At 43.7% G+C, this 21,727-nt stretch overlaps 1 long non-coding RNA gene across 2 annotated transcripts in view; it reads right to left on the reverse strand.

The window, feature by feature from the left end:
• LOC132399309 (uncharacterized) overlaps positions 1-21,727 on the reverse strand; it is a 29,344-nt gene that overhangs the window by 3,830 nt on the left and 3,787 nt on the right. The window contains exons 2-3 of one of the 2 annotated variants that reach the window (XR_009513953.1): positions 17,827-18,006; positions 16,573-16,729 (exon numbers count right to left, since the gene is read on the reverse strand). This is a non-coding gene — a long non-coding RNA (uncharacterized LOC132399309). Of the gene's footprint in view, positions 1-15,199; positions 16,730-17,826; positions 18,007-21,727 lie in introns of those variants that run through there. The other variant, XR_009513952.1, reaches the window with a different exon arrangement.

The raw sequence follows: 21,727 nt of genomic DNA on the forward strand, positions 1-21,727 counted from the left end.
CTTCTCACTGTGAAGACCTGTTCCCCATCGGCAAACCTGGGCAATGGCGGAACTGTTGGTGGTGGGGCTAAAGGGCTGGTGTTCATAGGTTTTAATTTGGAAATGTGGAAAGTGGGATAGATCTTGAGGGTTTGGGGGAGCTGCCACTGGGTTTACTTTCCTGAGAATCTTGAATTTGGGGACCAATTTCCTGGACTCCACTCAGATAGGCAAATCCTAAATCAACAGCCAAACTTGTGCCCAGGCTGCGAGACTGGTCCCTGTCTTCTCTTGCGGTTAGCCTTTATTTCAGCCTTCCAGGTAGAAGCTAACAAAATCTTCCTTGCCCTAGTCCATTTCTCCTGACAGCACTACACTAGATCTTCAGCCACAGGATCCCCAACCTTGACCTCCCGCTCAGTGAAGAGTGGTGGAGATCACTCAAAATGGCATTTGAAATGGGACAGACATCCTGTGCAATGGACACCGTAAAGTATTGTGGGCGAACTCTGCCCACATCAAATGGTCACACGCTCATTCAGTCTTTCAGAAGCAAGGCACCTTAGGGTCTGTTCCAAACCTTGGTTCTGCCCCTTGGCCTGGCCGTTGGACTATGGGTGAAACCCAGAGGAAAGATTCGCTGTTGCCCCAATCAGTTTACTGAATGGCTTCCAAAAATGTGACATGAATTGTGGACCATGATAGACACAATGCCCACTACAAAACCATGGACCTTGAAGACCCTTGCAGGACAATGTAGGCCATCTCCGCTGCAGATGGGAGGCCGTGCAATGTAATGAATTATGCAGACTTCAAAAATCAAATACCACCATAATAACAGTTCTACCCCTTGGAAGGAGGAGGACCCGTGACAAAGTCCTTGGAGATGTGAGCCCCTGGTCTGTCTGGAACAGGCAGAGGGTGAAGGAGCCTTTGAGAATGAGTATGGTGCTCCTTGTTCCAGGTGCACACCCTACATGCCTACACATATTGATGGACCTCTCTTGCCACTCCAGGCCACCAATATCTTTTCTTAATAAATTCGAGGTTCTGGCAATCCCCTGGGTGACTGGTCATTCCTGATACATGTCCCTATTGAAGAACCTGAGACCAGACAGGACTAGGAAAGAACTGCCAACCTGGAGGGCCATTCTGAGGAACCTCCCCTTGAGCTTGGGCCTTGTGAACAAGTGTGTTGATTCCCCAGTGAACTGGCACTATCACTTTGGCTTGCGGCAAAATGGTGATAGGCTGCTCTTCTTGTTCAGGTTTGTCAAACTGACGAGACAATGCATCTTGCTACAAGTTCTTTTAATCCTGTGGATAGGTCAGGCTGAAACTGAAACGGTTAAAAAAAAGAGACCACCTGACCTGCGTGGAGTTCAGTCTCTCAGCCTCCTGAATATAGGCCAGGTTCTTGTGGTCTGTCTGTACAATAAAAGGGTTCTTGGCCCCCTCAATGCAATGACACCAGTTCTCCAAAGCCAACTTGACTGTGAGCAGCTCTCTATTTCCAATGTTGTAGTTCACCTTTGCTGGGGTTAGCCTTCTGGAAAAGAACACACATTAATTCAGTTTCTTGTCCAAAGGTGTCCGTTGAGACAACACTGCACCCACTCTGACATCTAAGGCATTCACCTCCATAGTGAAGGGAAGGTCCAGGGTTAGGTATGACCAAAATGGGCTCTTTTGTGAACCGCTGTTCAAGCTCTGTAAAAGCAGCCTCCACTTCGATAGTCCAAACAGAAACCCTGTGGATCTTTTGACTCGTGTTGTCAGTAGAGCCACCACTGAGCTAAAGTTTCTGATGAGCTTTCAATAAAAGCTAGCAAATCCCAGGAATCATTGGACTTGTTTCACACCGGAAGGTTGTAGCCCATCTCTGACTGCCTGAGTCTTACTAGGGTCTATCTTGAGATAATGAAACCCAAAAATGAAATGGTGGTTTTGTGAAATTCAGACTTCTCCAGTTTGACATAAAGTCCACGATCACGAAGCATCTTTAGAGTATCTCTGACATAAATGACATGTTCTTCCATGGACGTCAAGAAAATTAGGATGTCATCGAAATGATGAAGGCATACTTATGGCTAGCATCCCAGAGCACATAACTTATAAAGGCCTGGAAAACTGCTGGCATGTTCACCAGGTCGATGGATATGACCAGGTACTCATAATGCCCTGTCGGTGTGTTGAATACCATCTTCCACTTGTCACCCTCCTTTATGCCAACCAGACTGTACACCCTCCGCAAGTCCAGCTTCGAGAATACTCTTGCCCCTTGGAGAATGCCAAAGGCCACGTTCTGAGAGGAAGGTGATAACGATTCCTGATTGTTATGCGATTTAGCCCTCCATAATCAATACATGGTTGTAGGCTCCAATCCTTTTACTGTGCGAAGAAGAAGCTAGCTCTGGCTGGAGAGGTGAAGGGCCGAATGAATCCCAGGGCAGCAGTGGCCTTTATGTATCCCTCCATAGTGCTTCTCTCCAGGCCTGAGAGCAGGCGTAATCAACCCAGCGGAGGACAAGTACCAGGTCGTAGATCCATTGCACGGTCGTGGGGTCGGTGTGGTGGAAGAGTCGAGGCCTTTCCCTTGCTGAAGATTTATTCCAGATCCTGTACATGGAAGGGATTTCTACTGGCTTAGGTGCTGCAATTACCCTAGAACCTTCCCCCCCCCCCGAGGATGACTCCTGAGGCTCCTTAGGTAGCAGGGGTGATGTGACACAACCTAGCGTCTCTTCCATAAGTTCACAAGAGTCCTTAGTGATAACAGAGGCCAAATCACAGTCCAAATCCTCGTCCGCACCCTCAGACATCGGTGTAAGGCACAACAAATGGTCTTTGTGCTCCTGGGACTAGGCTCCAGAGGTCTCCGTTTTGGAGCCTTCCCTTTAGATGGAACCTGGCGACTGGATCCCTTTGGCTTAGCTACTAGAGTTTCAGACTGCTTGGGTTTAGAGATTGAGTTCCAATGCAGCCCTGACTGGACAGGGTGGGACTGTGAGCTGGAGCTGGCTTGTCTGCCTTTGAATGCAGGACCGGGTTTCCTGAAGCTCCAGCTTATCCTTAGCAGAAGTAGCCCCTTATTGGGAGAGTCTGGAGGTCAGAACACCCAGCCAAAAACATACCTTCTTGCAGCAACTGGAACATGCAATGATCATTCCTTCCTTCCAGTCCACGGAAGGGTTATGCTGGGGTAGCCCGAGGATCAGGGGTCCATGAGGAGACTAAAGGTACAGAGACTAATGTTCTCTGCATGATCCTCTAGCCTTATCTGCTAGACTGACATCTGCTCCCGGATCTGCCTGGAACCAAGCGATGTCCGTCTGGGACAGTTGCGGCCTTGGGCTGGCTCAATTACTGCAGCAGTACGTTGAGCCGACAGGCAGTCCCCAAATCCAGGGAATTCCCAGCTGCCCCAGAGTCCAAAAAAACATGCACCTCTCATCAGTTTATACCCCTGGAGATCTCCTTCCTCAGTGTGACACCATAATCTGTGAGGTTGGGGTAATGACTGCCACCGTCAGTCCTCCCAACACCAGATGGTCTTAACAGTTCTCTGAATAGCTGCAGCTTCAGTTATTTGGTCCACGGGTGATCCTGCAGTTATAGCAACAACCTCAACTCTGAGGCTGGAACCTCTCATTGGCAGAGATTCTTATGCGGCCGATTTGCGCAGGGTCAACAGGAACCTGAGCAGGAGACATGGTCTGAGATTGGGGAGTGGAACTACAAAGCATTGAGGCCAGTCTTGGGCTAGCCCACTTCGTCCTCTTGACGTAGTCTCACTCACGCCCTCCAGATGATTATTGAGATGAATGTATTGATTAATCAGAACTCTAAGTCATCTGCTGACTCTCCCAAGATGAGGACATCCTTCAGTTTTTTCTCAGAATTCGTGGTAGTATAGAAAGGTCAAAGCCTCCCCGTTCCAGCCACCCTCTTGGGCCAAGGTCTGAAAATCGATAGCAGAGTTGGCCACTGAACTTCCGCTCTGTTGAATCTTCATCAGATGGTCCAAGCCTAGGCTGGCTCCAGCAGGGCAATGGAACATCTTCCTCAGGGTAGCCATGAATTCTTCTGAAACTGAATAAACATCCTACCTTCATTCCCAATGCATGGTGGTGGCCCAGGCCAGGGCTCTTCCTGCTGGAAGAGAAATAACGAAGGCCACTTTTCCATGCTCCAAAGGGAAGCAGGATGGCTGGAGTTCGAACACTAATGAGCCTTGAATGAAGAAGCTGTGGCAACAGTTTGAGTCACAGTCAAATCTCTCCAGGGTTGGAAGATGTACTGGCTCCCTAGTAGGACCGACTGGTTCTTCGGAGCAACTCTAACTTCCTCCTTGCAAGAGTTGAACAATGGCTACCTAGAGGTCATGTATTTCCAGGCTCTATCAGGAAATTTTTTCACTGTGGCTGGTTGTAGACTGGGGTATCCCACTGATTCCATAGTGGCTCAATCGTACTGTGTTGAGAGTCCTTGACAAGGGTGGTTTGGAACCAAATACTGGAGAATCTGAGGCTAAGATCAAGACACGGTATCAAACTGTATTGAGAACGGAGCACAAGAGAAACACTAGACGACGTCACTAGTGGGATTATGATTGAGACCGAAGCTCAGTTCAGGTGCTCTTTAAATACTCAATCCTTGGTGCCTGGAACATGATTGCTAATTAGTAAGAAAGTCCTGAATCTTTAAAGGGGCCACACCAGCTAGCCAAGTTCTGGAAAGTTATAGCGTCTAATCCCCGGAAGCTAGCGCGGTTGAGTGCCCGTCATAACAAGAACATTACCTCCAGGTCGTGGGATCAACTCGAAAGGGTGAGCGTAATACTTTGTTCCTCTGGTTCTTTTAATATTTTACTGGAGCGTCTGAGAATAGCACAGGCATACTCTTGTATCCTGATGCAGTGTTTTGACCTGAATCATTGACATTTCCTTTCCCCTTCTGCTTCACCCACTGTCTTCCTCCAGCAGATTGTTTGATGCTCCTGATTCAGGCACCTGCAGTCTCTTGTGTCTGGATTCTAGCATGCTTGATTCAGACGCGGTAAACATCTTGGCCATTATGTCTTGGTTCCACACTAGAGACTGGGTGACTATGACATCCCCTTCCTCACAACTCCCAGTATCTCAGAAACAGAGAATGGTTCCAGCATAGATGGAGGCTGCACTAGCCCTGTGTAAGAGTAGCTCAGCTGGTCCCATTCCCCTTCCTCCTCCTCATACCCTTGCAAATTCTTTCTTCACTAATATACTTTGTAGCTTCCTGCAATTGAATGTCTCCATTAATCCCAACAGTGCATACCTACTTATAATCACCTTCTGCTTAAAAAATGCTTTTCCTCATGTTACTTTTAGCATCTTTGTCCATTATCATCATTCGATACCCACTGGTTTCTGAACCTTCTATCAATAGAAATATTTTCTCTCTGCTTCTACCCATCACTGTTTAAAATAGCTGGGATCAGATCCTCTTGCAACCCATGGCATAAACTCATCAAAAGGGCTGGTTCCATTCTTGGCTACATCCCACACTCTTTCGAGTTAGTGGTAGAGAGGAAGTCACTAAACAAACTGTTATTCATTATGGACAATCAGGCACCTCCTCTCCATGACCAACTGAATAAGCAGCAGAGTACCCTTTCGAAGAGATTCATTCAGCTCCGCTATCACAAGGATCGTTACAGAAAATCTTTCCTACCAAATGCAATAAGCATAGACAACTGTTCATTTCTATGTGTCAGGAGAACACATATCATAGTACAATAGTCTCTGTTTTAATTATTTCATACATTATTACTGCACATTATTGAATATTGGTACATTATTATTGGTACATTATTATTATTCTGTACTTTCTTATTAATTAAGTTTGTACACTGCCAAGTGAGTCTAAATGTTGTTGCTGTAATGAAAGAACATCCCACTCAGGACCTATAAAGTCCTTACTATTTGATTTCAAAAACAACCCAAGTTTCTCCAATAAATCAACATAGCTAAAGTCCTCTTTTGTGGAATAACACTAGTAGATCTCATCTGCAGTTTCTCATGGAGTAAGCCAAGTTTATTACGCTGGAGCAGGATAAATGTGATTCTATGTTTCCACTCTGTCCCAGTTGCTCAGGATCCCTGCCTGAATTGAGTGCTACTCTCATAGAGCCAAGGGGAACAGCCCTTCAGCCCAACTCATCCTTGCCAGTCAAGATACCCATTTAACATAGTTTGACCCACATCCCTCTAAGCCTTTCCTATCTTTGCACTTGTCCAATGTCATTTTAAATTCTATCAACCTTTCACATCTTATCTAAAGTGTAGTGCCCAGAACTGCAGACTGCATTTGTGGCTGAAAGGGTGTTTTACCTGAGCTCAGTGTGACATCCTTGCTCAAAGTTCAGGATTCTGTATGTTAATTTGTTTCCAACAGGTGTGATGCAGCAAGCTGGTGTTCACCACTTGGATTTTCTGTAATGACATGGTTAGTAGGGTGGACTTGATCCCTTTTTCTGACTGTGGGGTAACACGAAGGTGAGTCATATGGTTTAACCTGAGTCCAGTGTTTCCACTGGCTGCCTCGCCGGTCGGTACACAAACACAGATGTAATTTGTTCAACATATCACCTGGGAGCAAACCATGCCTTTTCAGACAGCTCCCTATCATGACGGTCTCACAGCTGTGGGAGGATTATCTTCTCTCCCTCTGGCTCTCTCTGATCAGCAATATGTTGCTGCTGTTTTACTCACTCCCTGAACACTTTAAGCTGGTTACAGAGCTTCTTTCATACAGGATAATTTTATCCCTACAAGTTCCTAGTTCTTCACAACCTTCAATCACATCAGTAACTCGTAGGGGCTCAGACACAGCATGCAGTTTGGGGTTGCTCACAATCTCATTAGGATTCCCGGCAATGCATCAACCCATGTCTTTCTCTTCTCTATTATAGCTATTTTGCTTGTTCAGTTCATCCTTTCTGCCACTCCTGACCTCTGAGGGTAGCAGGACACGTGGAATCATTGTCAAATCCCTAACAGCTTGCACAGTTCCTTCATCACTTTTGTTGTGAAATATGCTGCCTGATTCAAGTCCATCTGGGCTGGGGTTCCCCACCTGGGGAGGGTTTCCCCCACAATCACTCTTGGGAAAGCCCCTACCATCAGGTGAAGCGGTCTGTGATCACCAGAGTGTAGCTTCTCTCCCTGCTTTTTGCCAGGGGCCCCTTGAAGTCTGTCTGGATGTTTGCCCAGGGCCCTCTTGTCAATGGCTGGTTTGCCAGCTCAACCTTTATGCCCATATCGGGATTATGCTGGGCACAAATAATACAACAGTGACAGAATCTCTCAACCTCCCTGGCCACCACCAGTCCTGCCGAAGGGTCATGATCATGCTGTGCCTTCCATTGCCCCATGAAATAATTTCAGTCGTGTCTGCCTAATACATGGTGGTGCCTCCCTTTGAGTACCACTTCATCTGGACCCTCCTTTGCTCCCTCACTCCTCCGTTTCTCCTTCTCTTCTGCCTCCACCTCTTCATATAATTTTACTAAACTGGCTCCAGTAGTTTCTCTCTGCACACTTGCAGTTCCAGTCGCCTCTTGTTCTTCTGCTGCCCTTTGTGCCCTGATGTCTGGCCACCAATTCCCTTTCTGTTCCTTACTCTCCCCTTTTCAGTTAGCCTTTACCTTAATCACTTCAACCTTGGCTGGCGGCCTCACTGCTTCCAGCAGTTCGCGTATGAGGTGCCCGTGCTGAATACCTGCCCTCATTGAGGCTACAAAGCCTTGTCACGCCCACACCATCAGATGATCATTCACCACCCCAAAGGCGTACCTACTGTCTGTATATATATTTACTTACCTGCCCTTACTGTATCAGAGACACCAGTTCCGCCACCTGAAATGGGCAACCTCCTGGCAGTGCACCTGCAGCTAATTCTTCACCTGTTTCCTTCACCACAGCCGCATCCAGTTTCCCATCTGGGTACCTCCAAGACCCATCCATAAAAATTTCCTCTGCTTCTGCCTCCAGAGCTGTTGCCCTCAGACCGATATCTTCCTTCTGCTCTATTTCCATTTGGCACACATGTGCCTCCTCCTCTGTTAGGGTGGTGCTCAAGGGACTCATTCCAGTGTCCCTTGCTATTGTCACTAACTTGCCTTTGGGATGAGAACTGTCTCCCAAGCTGCTCTCAGCCTCCCTGTGTTCAGGAGCTCTTACAGTGACTTGGGGAGTGTGTAGCATGAGTTGTCCCATCACGACAGGTTGGCTTACTTGCTCTGCCCATACTGCACAGTGTAATGCTCCTTACACAGCGGGGAAGTCCCGCTACAACAAGTGCCTGCTCTGTTGAATAATGTGCCACTGCTCCCCATGGGCCTGCACCCTCCCACATTGCTGCAGTAAGGGTGAAGGGGGCAAGCTGCATCATGTAACCCTGGCACAGGTGCAGAGGCCACAGCTTTCTAGATACAGTATCTGTAAAAGCCCTTTTCTCATCCGACCTCCGCTTTACTTCCTCCAGAGGGGATTTCCATCCCTTGATCAAGGCCTGTACTGGTGCCACTCGCACTGAGAACCCTGATAATGATATCACAGCAGTAATTGAATAGACCCACTACCTTCCTCAACCCCCTTACAATGACTGGGTAGGGCATGAAGCTGATTGCAGAACATCTATCATCTGACATGTCCTTTCTCCCCTGCAAAATTACGTATCCTAGATACTGTACAATTTGTTTCCCCATCAGAGCCTTGTTTGGGCTGATTTTAAACTCCTCGTCCTGCAATATTTCTAAAACACTGGCTATCTCCCCTAAATAACCTGCAGATCATCTACGTATTATTATGTGGTTGAGCAGTCAGTTGTTAAATTGAGCATTCCTAAAGTCTGTACTGTGACCTTTTGAAAAACAGCCAGGCTAATCTGCAATCCCCAGGGGGAGTCTGGTCCATGTATACTGCACCCCACCCAGGGAGAAGGCAAATGTGTCTTGGGACTTTTGTGCTAATGGAAGCCCCCAAATTCCATTAGTAATTTTCTGGAGACAGGGCATTCAGTGTCATGGCAGGGCTGGCCACAATGGGATACCATTCAGTCTGGTCTTATTGAGGGTGGTATAGTCTATCATCGACCAATATGATCCATCTATTTTCTCTACTGGCTATAAAGAGTTAGTGTGGTTGACAAGGCCTTTGACAAAGTTCCACATGGAAGGTTAGTTAGGAAGGTTCAATCGTTAGGTATTAATATTGAAGTAGTAAAATGGATTTAACAGTGGCTGGATGGGAGATGCCAGAGAGTAGTGGTGGATAACTGTTTGTCAGGTTGGAGGCTGGTGACTAGTGGTGTGCCTCGGGGATCTGTACTGGGTCCAGTGTTGTTTGTCATATACATTAATGATCTGGATGATGGGGTGGTAAATTGGATTAGTAAGTATGCAGATGATACTAAGATAGGTGGTGTTGTGGATAATAAAGTAGATTTTCAGAGCTTGCAGAGAGACTTAGGCCAGTTAGAAGAGTGGGCTGTAAGATGGCAGATGGAGTTTAATGCTGATAAGTGTGAGGTGCTACATTTTGGTAGGAATAATCAAAATAGGACATACATGGTAAATGGTAGGGCATTGAGGAATGCAGTAGAACAGAGTGATCTAGGAATAATGGTGCATAGTTCCCTGAAGGTGGAATCTCATGTGGATAGGGTGCTGAAGAAAGCTTTTGGTATGCTGGCCTTTATAAATCAGAGCATTGAGTATAGGAGTTGGGATGTAATGTTAAAATTGTACAAGGCATTGGTAAGGCCAAATTTGGAGTATTGTGTACCATTCTAGTCACCGAGTTATAGGAAAGATGTCGACAAAATAGAGAGAGTACAGAGGAGATTTACTAGAATGATACCTGGGTTTCAGCACCTAAGCTACAGAGAAAGGTTGAACAAGCTAGGTTTTTATTCTTTGGAGCGCAGAAGGTTGAGGGAGGACTTGATAGAGGTATTTAAAATTATGAGGGGGATAGATAGAGTTGACATGGATAGGCTTTTTCCATTGACAGTAGGATAGATTCAAACAAGAGGCCATGAGTTGAGAGTTAGGGGGCAAAAGTTTAAGGGTAACATGAGGGGGAATTTCTTTACTCAGAGAGTGGTAGCTGTGTGGAACGAGCTTCTAGTAGAAGTGGTAGAGGCAGGTTTGATATTGTCATTTAAAAAAAATTTGGGTAGGTATATGGACAGGAAAGAAATGGAGGGTTATGGGCTGAGTGCAGGTCAGTGGGACTAGGTGAGAGTAAGCGTTCGGCACGGACTAGAAGGGCTGAGATGGCCTGTTTCCGTGCTGTAATTGTTATATGGTTATATGGTTAAGATCTCTCTTGGTATCCCCTGGTGTTTTAGTTCCTTCACTATACTCTGGACAACTGTTAGTGCATCAGCTTTTATGGGATATGTTTATGGAGTTTATACAGATTCCCCCCTTTAACTGGGCTTATCATCACATGACCAAGATCTTGCTTGTATCTAGCCCATAACTCTGGGAACTGCTGTCAAGGTAACACACAGACACTATCCTGACTCCAGTCCCTAATGATCAGAGTGGCTGTGGCTATGCAGGCTAGGTTGTGTCTCTATTGGTTGCAGGTGTTCGCTGCCCCTAACTTGTCCATGTTATTTTTCCCTTTCCGAAGTATATAACAATTTCTGTTATATACACGCATTCCACCAATTTCGAGGATCTGTGACTCACTCATTGCTGCTTTCACTGTTCTTTTCCCTACACCCATAATTTAAATAGTCCACTGGCAAGGGTAGGTCAGTTAATGATGCTGATACCCCTGTGTCCACTAACATACCATGTTGCCAGTCACCTGACAATGCTGTTGTGTACATCCGTGCATCAGCAGAGCTGACAATGGGTGCTACCGCCAACCATTTGCCTGAACTCAAGGCTGCCCTTACCAGCTCTATAATCTGCTCAGCAGTCTGATTGGGCACAGGGGGATCTGTCAGTGTTGGGGACACGTTCTGTTGTGGTCTCTACATGTCTCGGTCGGTGACTCTCCCCCCCCTCACATTAGGACAGTGTCTTCATCCTCGACTTGGGAGACCACAGCTGTCACATATTATCTCCTCTGCCCTTCTATGTCTAGTGAGGCAGTCCCTTGCTATGTGCCTTGGTTGGTGGAAAACAAAACAAGATCCTTGTGTCTTCACAGCAACTACATCTGCTACAGCCACTATATATCCCCTCTCCCCTCTCTTTCCATCTATTTCCAGGAGACTAGATTGCCCAGGACTGAGCATTCTTCAGAGGCCTGGTATTTTCCCTCTGCATTGTCCACAGCAGGTTCATCAGGCTTCTGAACAAGTGACATTATCATTCCCCTGTTGCTCTCACCTCCTCCAAATCATTGCCTCACTTCCTCAAAGTTTCGCTGGCTTTCCTCATTGCTGGAATTCACACTAGTTGCCCATGTTCCATCCTGCACCCCTGGAATCATACTGCCCCACGTATTTCTCAGATATTTAGCTTTAACCAATATGCGTATGTCTTCAGAGTGCCCCTGGTGGATTACATCATTTCTTCTAACATAACCTAAAATTCTGTATTGCCACACAAGTTCAGATAGAATGCTCTGCTTTTCCCCGGGGGCGAAAGGCCAGTGGATGCTGGTGATGAGTGTGAGTGGCTGGCTGGGATCATCGGGGTTCTGAGCTTGTCGTTCCCTGGTCTCTATAGGTTCCGACAGGCAATACTGAGTACAACCTCTCCTGTTTGTGGGCACTTCCCCATTTGTCGATGCTTTGGTCCATCCTTCCTAATTTATCTCATTGCCTTCCTCAGCAGATATTCACATGAGCACCCACCTGATGGGACTTATCTCATTTACCTCTCAGTCTGCCCAGATCCCTAACTAATTCATTTTTGTACTGTTCTAATTGCTCGACCTGTTTTTCACCTATCCCTCTCTCTCACTCTCTCCATCAGTCTTCTACCTGTTCCTTCAATCTGTCCAGCTCAACTTTTACCCCTTCATGCTGTTTTCTGTACTCATCCTTTTCCTTCTGTAGCTCGGTGATTTGCACACAATGATTCCAGACACTTTGTTCTCTCTGGCAAATACACATGACATAGAATGGCTGCTGCTTTATCCCCCTTCCTCTTTGATTGGCTTTTCCACCACTGTCAATGTATTCTCCAGGTTCCAGCTCTTAACTCAGCTGGCTTTGTCCATTCCCTTCTCAAGTTCTCAAACCTTCATAAATGAGTCCATGATGTTGCTGTTTCCCTTTTATATAGAAAGCTACACAGCTCTGTACTATTGTCTGTCTTAGGCTTTGAATTTCAGGTTTTCTCACACACGAGGAATTCCCTGAACGAGTATACACACACTCTGTGGCAGTATCTCTCACACTACCCCAGTGTTCTAAGTACTCATGTTATGCTTAATCTGTTACCCACCATTCGAGTATACACGGACCCTCTAGTGTCCTGAATGGTCATCAACCACCTTTCGCACCTGGCGGACCTATCTTGGCAAACTACCCAGCACTATCTGGTAGCTGGTTCCTTACACGAAACACAGAAACATATACACACCACACTTCTAGTTCAGCTCACTGCCATGTCCTTTGACACTCTGTGATCCCTTGGCCATTGGCCTAAACAGATCTAAGTATATGTACTATTCTTAAAAAAAACTCACTCCTTTAGACTACCAAAGTCACTATCCCAGAGGAGCCCCCAAATGTTGTGACTGTGATTGATGTCACTTGAGAGACACTGAGGCTAGTGATATAGGAGTCTTTATTCAGCACAACAAACAGACATCATTCTGCAGACACTCTCAGTTGAGACTCACAAAACCAAACATGCACTAAACATTGTTATCCCCTTAAGATCAAAGGTCAATTTCAATACACTCATATCCTACTTAATGCTGAGGATGCATTCCTCGGACATGAAGTGCTATGTAAATTAGCACTATTAGCACTATTCTCAGTAGCAGGAAATCATATCAAGAACACCTCTCTTTGTCTTATTGCTTCTCTCCCAGTCAGGGCCATTATTGATGAACATGGCAGATTTCAAAGAGCTGCCAACATCAACCTGGTGCTCACCAGCTTCCAAATGCCATATCACCTGCAATTTCACATCCATGCTCATGCTTTTCCTGGTTATTTTAGATGTACTACCCTCACTGGAACTTGCAGGCCCATTTCTGGACATTATGGGTGGAAAAAATGGAATAGATGGGCGAGAGAGCAAAAACATTTGCACACATTGTGCAGGCAGAGCGTGAACTACTACGTGAAAGACTGTGAGTGTTTCAGAGCGTATATAAAGTGTTGTCATTGGCTGATTGAATGTTTAGTGTAATGGTAGCCACTCTTAAGAAGTTTTAAGCGCTGTTTAGAATGAATTATTGTCATTTAAAAACATTTCAATCAAGTATTGAATAACCATGTTGTAACAAATCAGTGCTGGGCGGGGTCTGAGTGTAGTTACAATGGCATTGTTCACTTCAATACTTTTTGTCAAATGGTTCCTTTCAGATATATAGTAGAAGCACAGTGTAATTGATAAGACACCTCTGAAGGTCTAAACGCTTTTGAGAGAAACTCATTAGCACAAGTTAAAACATTTTGACAACAGAGATCCAGACCCCCAAAATTAATGTTGTCAGGGCAGTCCCTTAATACACAAATTTTGAGAGTACACAATAAATCATTGTCTAAACCTATGACCATGTTTGATAAGCTAAGTGACATCAACTGATTGGTCTGTCAGCTCGCATTCAAGTGACAATTGTGCCAGTAGTTTAGCCATGTTGCCTGGTTTAAATCAAGCCAATTAACACAATCCCATTGTCTGAACAACTGGCTCTTGCATATGTAATCTCTGAGAGTGTGGAGGAGCCTGTGCTTTTAACTTCAACATACTGCTTGCCATTTACAAAAGTAAAACTGAAGGCTAGTTGCGAGCTTCCTGAACTTATTTGCATTTACAATAAGAAATGAAGCCTGATTCTTGCTTGAACTAACATCTGCTATATTCACATAATTCCAGAACACTCCCTAAAACATGCCAAAATACTTCATGGTCTTTGGACGTCCATAGATTACAACATCAACCTCATCATTTTACCTGCAGTAGAAGTTGACTGGAATTTTGTCTGATATGATTGCCAATAATAATTGGATTAGGCAGAACTGTGTGGATTTGTAAGAGGGAGAACGTGTTTGACACCGCTGTCTCAGGTATATAACTAGAGGAATAAATAGGGGCAAACCAGTTCACTTGCTCTATTTGGGCTTCCAGGAAGTCAGTGATAATCTATCACACATACTGTAGATAATTGAACAGATAGTCTGCTGGGGCAGCAAGGTGAGAGCAGTTGATGCCAAGAAGATTGATAAACTCATTGGGAAGGCTTGTTCTGTTCTGAGGGTCGAGCTGGATTCCCTGGTGGGCGTGTCTGAGAGAAGGATGATGCAGAAGCTATGGAGCATTATGGACAATCCCTCTCACCCTCTCCTCTCATCAAACAGAGGACCACCTTTAGTAACAGACTGATTCCACCAAGGTGAACCATTGAACGCCACAGGAGATCCTTTCTCCTCCTTAAGCATGTGGTTTCATTGCACATCTGTATTTTGTACTATTACGTTTTAATGTACAAACGTTTGTACATTTTGTATTTTTTCATACCTCAATGCTTACATTTTGTTTTTTAAAAGTATGTATTTTTGACTGAGCAACTTTGCAACAACGACATCCTTTGGGATAAATAGTTTTTATCTTATCTTATCTTGATTTAGGACTCATATATAGTCATATAATCTATACTATTATAGATTGAGGATTAGCCTAAAGATAGAAAAAAAGGTTAGTTTCTGGCAAGCATGCTGTGATCAGTGGAATGTTGCAGGGAGCAGAGCTGAAGCCCACCAGTTCACAACTTGTATAATAATTTAGATGGGGTGATCAAGTGTAATATATCCAAGTCTTGTGATGATACATAACTAAGTGGCAACACAGTTTATGAGAAAGATGCAGAAAGACTTCCCCGTGATAAATGAACAGGCAAGAAGGTAACAGATGGACTATAATGTGGTAAAATGTGAGATCAAGTTTTGTCAGAAAAACAGAGTTGTGAAGTATTTTTTTACATGTTGAGAGATTAAAAGTTGTTAATGTTCAGAGTGACCTGGATATTCTTGTAAATCAATGGTCCACAATATAAATTAAATCGACAACTGTCTTTATAATGACATATATTTGAGAATATATATTAGAGACAAATGAAATTTTGCTACACATTACTGACAATGTAAAGTAAAGCATCTCTTATTTTTCTATGAACTTCTGCTTTCTTCAAGGACATGATTGTGTGAATCCTTAGGACTGTTTATTTATCCTCGCCACTGCCCCTGGTGTTAAAATTGTATCATTTAATTTATATATATTGCCGCTCCTTTTTCAATCTGATCACTTTTCATTTATTTGCAATAAATTTCACCTACCATGTGTCTGCCCATTTCATGAGTCTATGACTTCAGATGTCCATTATTGTTCTCAGTATCAGAATCAGGTTTATTATCACTGGCATGTGACGTGAAATTTGTTAACAGCAGCAGCAGTTCAATGCGATACATAATCCAGCAGAGCCAGCTGGTTGCTATATTTCCAAGGGTTTGTCATGATAAGTATTTAAGTTGTTCTTACTACACCAAATTCAGGTCATAAAGAGAAACAGTCCCAACATTGGAGCTTTAGGTTAAATTCCATTTATGGGACATCACTGTCCCTTGCATTTATTTCTGTTGAATTATTCTAGAGATGGTGATGATAAGCTGCCTCCTTGAATCACTGCTGCATCCATGGCAAAAATAGCCATTTAAGTGTTTTTATAATTTCCAGTGTTTGACCTATTGACAGTGACAAAATAAAAATTTAATTATAGATTAGGCTGATGTTTGACTTGGAAGAACTCGAATGGTCTCAAGACTTGTTACCAAGTATATCTGGGGCTGAGTACAGTTATCTTAGGGCAAATCAACCTCAGACTTGCCAAGCCCTCAGTCAGTCTTCAGAACAGTTCATTTCCCCTCTTGTTCTGTGGTACTAGGATGGCTGGGTGGCCAAAGTTGGGGAAAATTTGGAAAAAGTTTGGGGCAATGATGCAACCTTTCTTCACCCTAATCTGCACTATAGTTTTGACTTTGGTTATAATTTTGATCTTGATGGACTCACTGTTTAGACTCGGTTTGTATTCCATCATGTAGAATAAAGATGAGCTTTAGGTGCAGCCAAATTTAAGAACAACCCTCTCAGCTGGCAGAGTAAAAGGCTCTTGTATGGTCAGAGAAGTCTACATACATATAATGGTTGACACTGTTCCCAGCACAAAGAAGGTCATGTTTCCTATGCTTCTTGATGGACCGTATCCAAACTGCAAGTTGAGGAATAACTCTTCAGCCACCAAGAAGGATCTTAGCGATGGCTTTCCATGTGACAGACAGCAAGGTGACCCATCTGTAAATTTGTCTGTCAGGTCAAGGAGAAAGTTCTGTTAACTTCACTTTTCTTACCATGGGTGCTCTCCGATTTACTGAGTATTTCAGTCATTTCCTGTTTTTGTTTCAGATTTATAGTATGTGCAGTTTTTCTTATGTTCACTGAGGCTTGTCTTCTTTCTTAAAGACGGTCAAGAATTGTGGCTTCTCTGAGGGCATCAGCAGACACTTCCTAAAAGGGAGAGGAGTGGCTGTGAAAAGTGCTGAGCAAGGATGGAGTGTAAGCTTTGCACAATGCATCCACTGAGATGGAGGGAGACATTGATCAGCTAACACAAAGCAGCAACAATTTGGCAACTGAAACTCTTCCTAAAGTTAACCAATTGTAGTTTTATAGTGGAGGTCTTCAGCTGATATGTACAGTATATAACCAGAGAAATTTATGCCCTTTTTAGGCATAAATGGAGAATGCTTATTAGCTTTTTTCATTAATATGGGGAACAACACACTTCCAGACAGAAATACCTGCAGTCATAGCTTAGAAGACTTAAGAGCAACTCCAAAAACCTGTAAGTTTTATTTTGATCTTCTAATAGTTCCCACTGTGGCCTTCCAGTAGTCTTCTTACAATTTGAATGGGCCTAATTTTTTTTAAAAAAATAAGTACTTTTGAAGATGTGAGAGCAACACATCAAATTTTGAATGCTAGTTAATTAATTGAAACCTTTGCATGAAATAAGGATCAAGTACAATGGGGAAGCAGGCTACACAACTTATGAATTCTGTACCTTCAAATAAAAATATTTTGCTGCCTTGAGATTTTATTTGGTCTTACAAGCACTTGCAGGTACAAGTGCAACAAAACTAAAAAGGATTACGATTCAGGAAATCATCTTGGGTTAAGAGCCACATCAGATAATCAGAAAACCTTTTAAAAATTAATGTTCTTCAACATGATGCCATTGCATTTACTTCTAAGTCTTTCATTTCATGAAAACTGATAGCTCTGGTCAGTGGATGTGAGACACGGTTCATTGTCTAACTACTCTATCTGCACTGCCTGTGGCTATGGATAAATTGGTGACATTAAGCAGCTCTCTGGGTTTCTGCTATCTTACATAAAAGAGTGTGTAACTTTGCTATGACCATCTGTAATTAAATATGCCTTTTTAAAAAATCTAAACTTTCATCTTGCACTGGGACATTGAAAGTTACTTAAGGCTCATTAAAATTAGGTAATAGATGAAATAAGTATGGAGTCTCGACATATTGACTGTTTTCACTTCACTGAAAATCATGGTGTACAAACTAGTAATTAAAGCCACCTACTTTTGGTGCTCTAAACTTGTATTGCATCACCTGCTGATGTCCAGTTAGATTACCAGCAAAGGCCCAAGAAGGTGGACAAAATGGTTGGCAAATGTGTTTGACACAGAGTTCAGTGATGACTCAAGTGCAGAAGGAGAGACGCAGACCCAGAATGACCAGTTCACTGAGTTTTACTAAGAGCTGTACAGAACAAAAGGAAAACAATAAATGATTGGTCAACAGGGCCACTAAGTAAAACTCTCAAACTAAAAACTAACATAAAAACACAAAATGCTGGCAGAACTCAGCAGGCCAGACAGCATCTATGGGAGGAGGTAGTGACGACGTTTCAGGCCGAAACTACTCCTCCCATAGATGCTGTCTGGCCTGCTGAGTTCTTTTTCTTTTTCAATTTTTTTATTGATTTTCATATATACATATAAAAAAAACATAACATAATAATGAGTAAATTATGAATACAATAGACTTGAAGTCACGTTGATAATAAGATAACAATATCCTATTAAACATCAGCAGAAAAAAATACCTTAATCAATCAAGTCCATATGATTATATATGAAAAAAAACAAAAATAACCATTAAAAGAAGAAAAAATTTGAAAATATGTGAAAAAAGTATATATTAAGAAAAATAAAACACTAAACTAAACTAACATGGGCAATAGTAATAGTTTACAAGTATATGATAGTGTCAAAAAAACTCCAGAACTCCATACCTGAACATGAATAAGCAGAAAGAAGGTCTGGAAAAGGCCAAATTAATTCATATGAAAATGTCGAATAAACGGTCTCCAAGTTTCTTCAAATTTAATTGATGAGTCAAAAATAGTGCTTCTAATTTTTTCCAGGCTCAAATAAGAAATAGTTTGAGAAAACCACTGAAACGTGGTAGGAGGATTTACTTCTTTCCAATTTTGTAATATAGACCTTCTGGCCATTAATGTTACAAAAGCAATCATTCGTCTGATTGAAGGGGAAAACTGATTACCATCTTCATTTGGTATGCCAAAAATTGCAGTAATAAAATGAGGTTGTAAATCTATATTCCAAATTGAGGAAATATGTCCTTCCAATAGTTATGTAAAGTGGGACATGACCAAAACATATGGGTCAATGAGGCCACTTCTGAATGACATCTGTCACATTGAGGGTTAATATGAGAATAGAATCGAGCAAGTTTATCTTTAGACATATGACCTCTATGTACAATTTTAAATTGTATTAAAGCATGTTTAGCACATATAGAAGAGGAATTAACCATTTGCAAAATTTTTTCCCATTTATCTGTTGATATATTATATCGAAGTTCTTTTTCCCATTCTTGTTTAATTCTAACTGATCCTGCTGAGTTCTGCTAGCATTTTGTGTTTTTATTTATTTCCAGCATCTGCAGATTCACTTGTGTTGCCTTTAAAAACTAACATTGTCACTGCAGTTCGAAAGCATTAACATCAAACTAAATTAATACCAAGGCTATCTAAATCACTAGGCTCCTTTCCCGGGACATGGACTAAGGTAAGCAGGAAGCGTTGTTGCTGTGTGTCTATCAAGAATTGACAAGACTAAAGCAAAAAGTAGAGAATTAAATAAAATTACAAAGAAAATCTAATTGGCTGCAGCTCCTGAGACACCAACGGCCTGTGCCCACTGGAAGTTCCGAATGAGAGACTTGCCCAGAATGTGCTAAGCCGGAACCCAAGAATGTTCCTCTGGGCCTTACCCCTCAGTGAGATTCTGGACATTGCCCTGAACGTGGAGAGATGCTGGGATGCACTGCACAGAATGCACCAGGGACCCATCCACCAAGTGGGAGGAGGTGAGGGCAGGCAACTGGAGCAAGTAGAAGGGGAGTCAGCAGCTTGAGCTGGGAAACATGGCACACGGGGTGAATCTTCACGGTGGTGGTAGGTGCAGCCTATGGGAAGCTCTGTTGATAGCATTGTCCACTATGAGTGGTCCCATGTAACATAGGGTCATCTTGTAGCTCTCTACTCTCAATGGAAGACATCTGTTTCACCAACCAGACCTTTCCCCTGGCTTGTGAGGCCTCGCCTGTCAGCAGGGCTGATCAGCCTGCTGGCCATATTGTTTCTGGGTGTACAGCAGAGAAGTCCTGGCTGTCTCCTCGTGTGCTTGTAGCACTGGACCAACTGTCCAGCAGCAGTGACTCCCATGTCAATCTCTTGGTCAGGGAAGAATGGTGGCTGGAATCCCTTTGGGCATTCAAAGGGGCACGTGCCAGTGGTCGACGACTGACTGTTATTGTGGGCAATCTCTGCCCTAGCCAGTTGGAGGTCCAGTTGTGGGGTTAGAGGAGGCAAGGAGGTGCAGAGTAGTTTGTAACTCCTGATCCACTCTCTCAGTCTGGCTTTTAGACTGGGAGGTGGAATCCTGATGAGAGGCTGGTTGTGGCTCCCAAAAGAGAACAGAAAGTCTTCCAAAAACGGTACATGTATTGTGGTCCTCGATCACACTCTATGTCCTGTGTCATCAGATCTGGCCTGAACTGCTTCAGGAGAAAAAAATTAAATGGCTACTTAGATATTGACTACATTGGAAACCTCAATTAACACAATCAGATCTGTAAGCCCTTCAATTCATATGTAAAGTAATTAGAATTATATTTTAAAGCAAATGATATACTGGAAATAGACAGTGATGTTGACAGTGAAAGTACAGATAACAATGTGATATGGAAGGGGAATCAATTATTCGCCTAACTTAAACAGGGTTTTGAACAAGAGAAAATAATTTAATGCCACTGAAAGCAAAATGTGTTTTATTAATGTGTCTGGAGGAGAAGCTAGGAAAGCTGGCAACTTCTTCCAGTAGACCCACGTGACTTCTTCCAGTTCGTCTACAAACGGCTCATTTTTTCTTCTCTTTCTTGTCTTTACAAGTTGGCTGGGGTTCTGTCGGAGTCCGTGATCTGTATCTCAAAATACAGATCTTCGCAAGCAGTGGGTCTTCAGACCGAATATGCAGCCGAGTGCTTTGCTATCAGCGGGATCGGCTGGGAGGATGTGCGTTTTTGGGGAACGGCCCCTCAGAAGACCCAGTTCCTTGCCTGTTTCATCAACTGAAGCATCATGAGAGACCGAAACATTGGGACAGCAGGAGGTGTGCTCTGCTGTCAGAATAAGCTCCTGTAGTCGAGTGAAATATCTCTCTCTCGTGAACGAGAGACTATTGCTCCTCGAGCTGGGAGACATGGAGAAGTGATGTGGAAGATTGTAACATCAGAACAGTGAGTTGCTGCTCTCCACCCTGCTTGTTGCAGGGGTGATTTCTCTCTCCCCCACTGGTGAGAAAGAGCCTCCCTGTGATACTGAATAAAGGGTCTCGGCCTGAAACGTTGACATTATGCTTTTCCACAGATGCTGCCTGACTTGCTAAGTTCCTCCAGCATTTTATGCGTGTTGCTCAGATACCAAAGTTCTGGTTTATGGACTGTAATTTTGATGGAATCTAGATCAAGGTCTCTTTGGGGGGCTTTTGCTATTGTTTGCATGGTGGGGGTGAGGGGTTTCAGTGCTTTTGCTGTTGCAAGTGGGGAGAGGGTCGATACAGTTGCTGTTTGCGCATGGGAGGGGGTTATTGGGGTTCTGATGTTTCTATCATTCATTCTTTGTGGTTTTTTGTTTCATGGATATCTGTGAAGAGTAAGAATTTCAGGTTGAATACTGCATACATTCTCTGATATTAAATTGAACCATTCGAGCCTGTTGCAAGGAACGGGGTGAACCCAAACGCAGGACACTGGCACGGAGATAGAGTCAGGATGCAGACGAGGGCGTGAGCGTGGCTGGAGCTCGACTCGGAGTATTGCTGAGCTGAACGGCAAACGGAAAGGCAGGCGGCAGGCAACACTAATCTTGACGCGGAGAGTCAGAGTTACACAG

Source organism: Hypanus sabinus, chromosome 9 (assembly GCF_030144855.1).
Source record: "Hypanus sabinus isolate sHypSab1 chromosome 9, sHypSab1.hap1, whole genome shotgun sequence".
NCBI classification, from domain to species: Eukaryota; Metazoa; Chordata; class Chondrichthyes; order Myliobatiformes; family Dasyatidae; genus Hypanus; species Hypanus sabinus.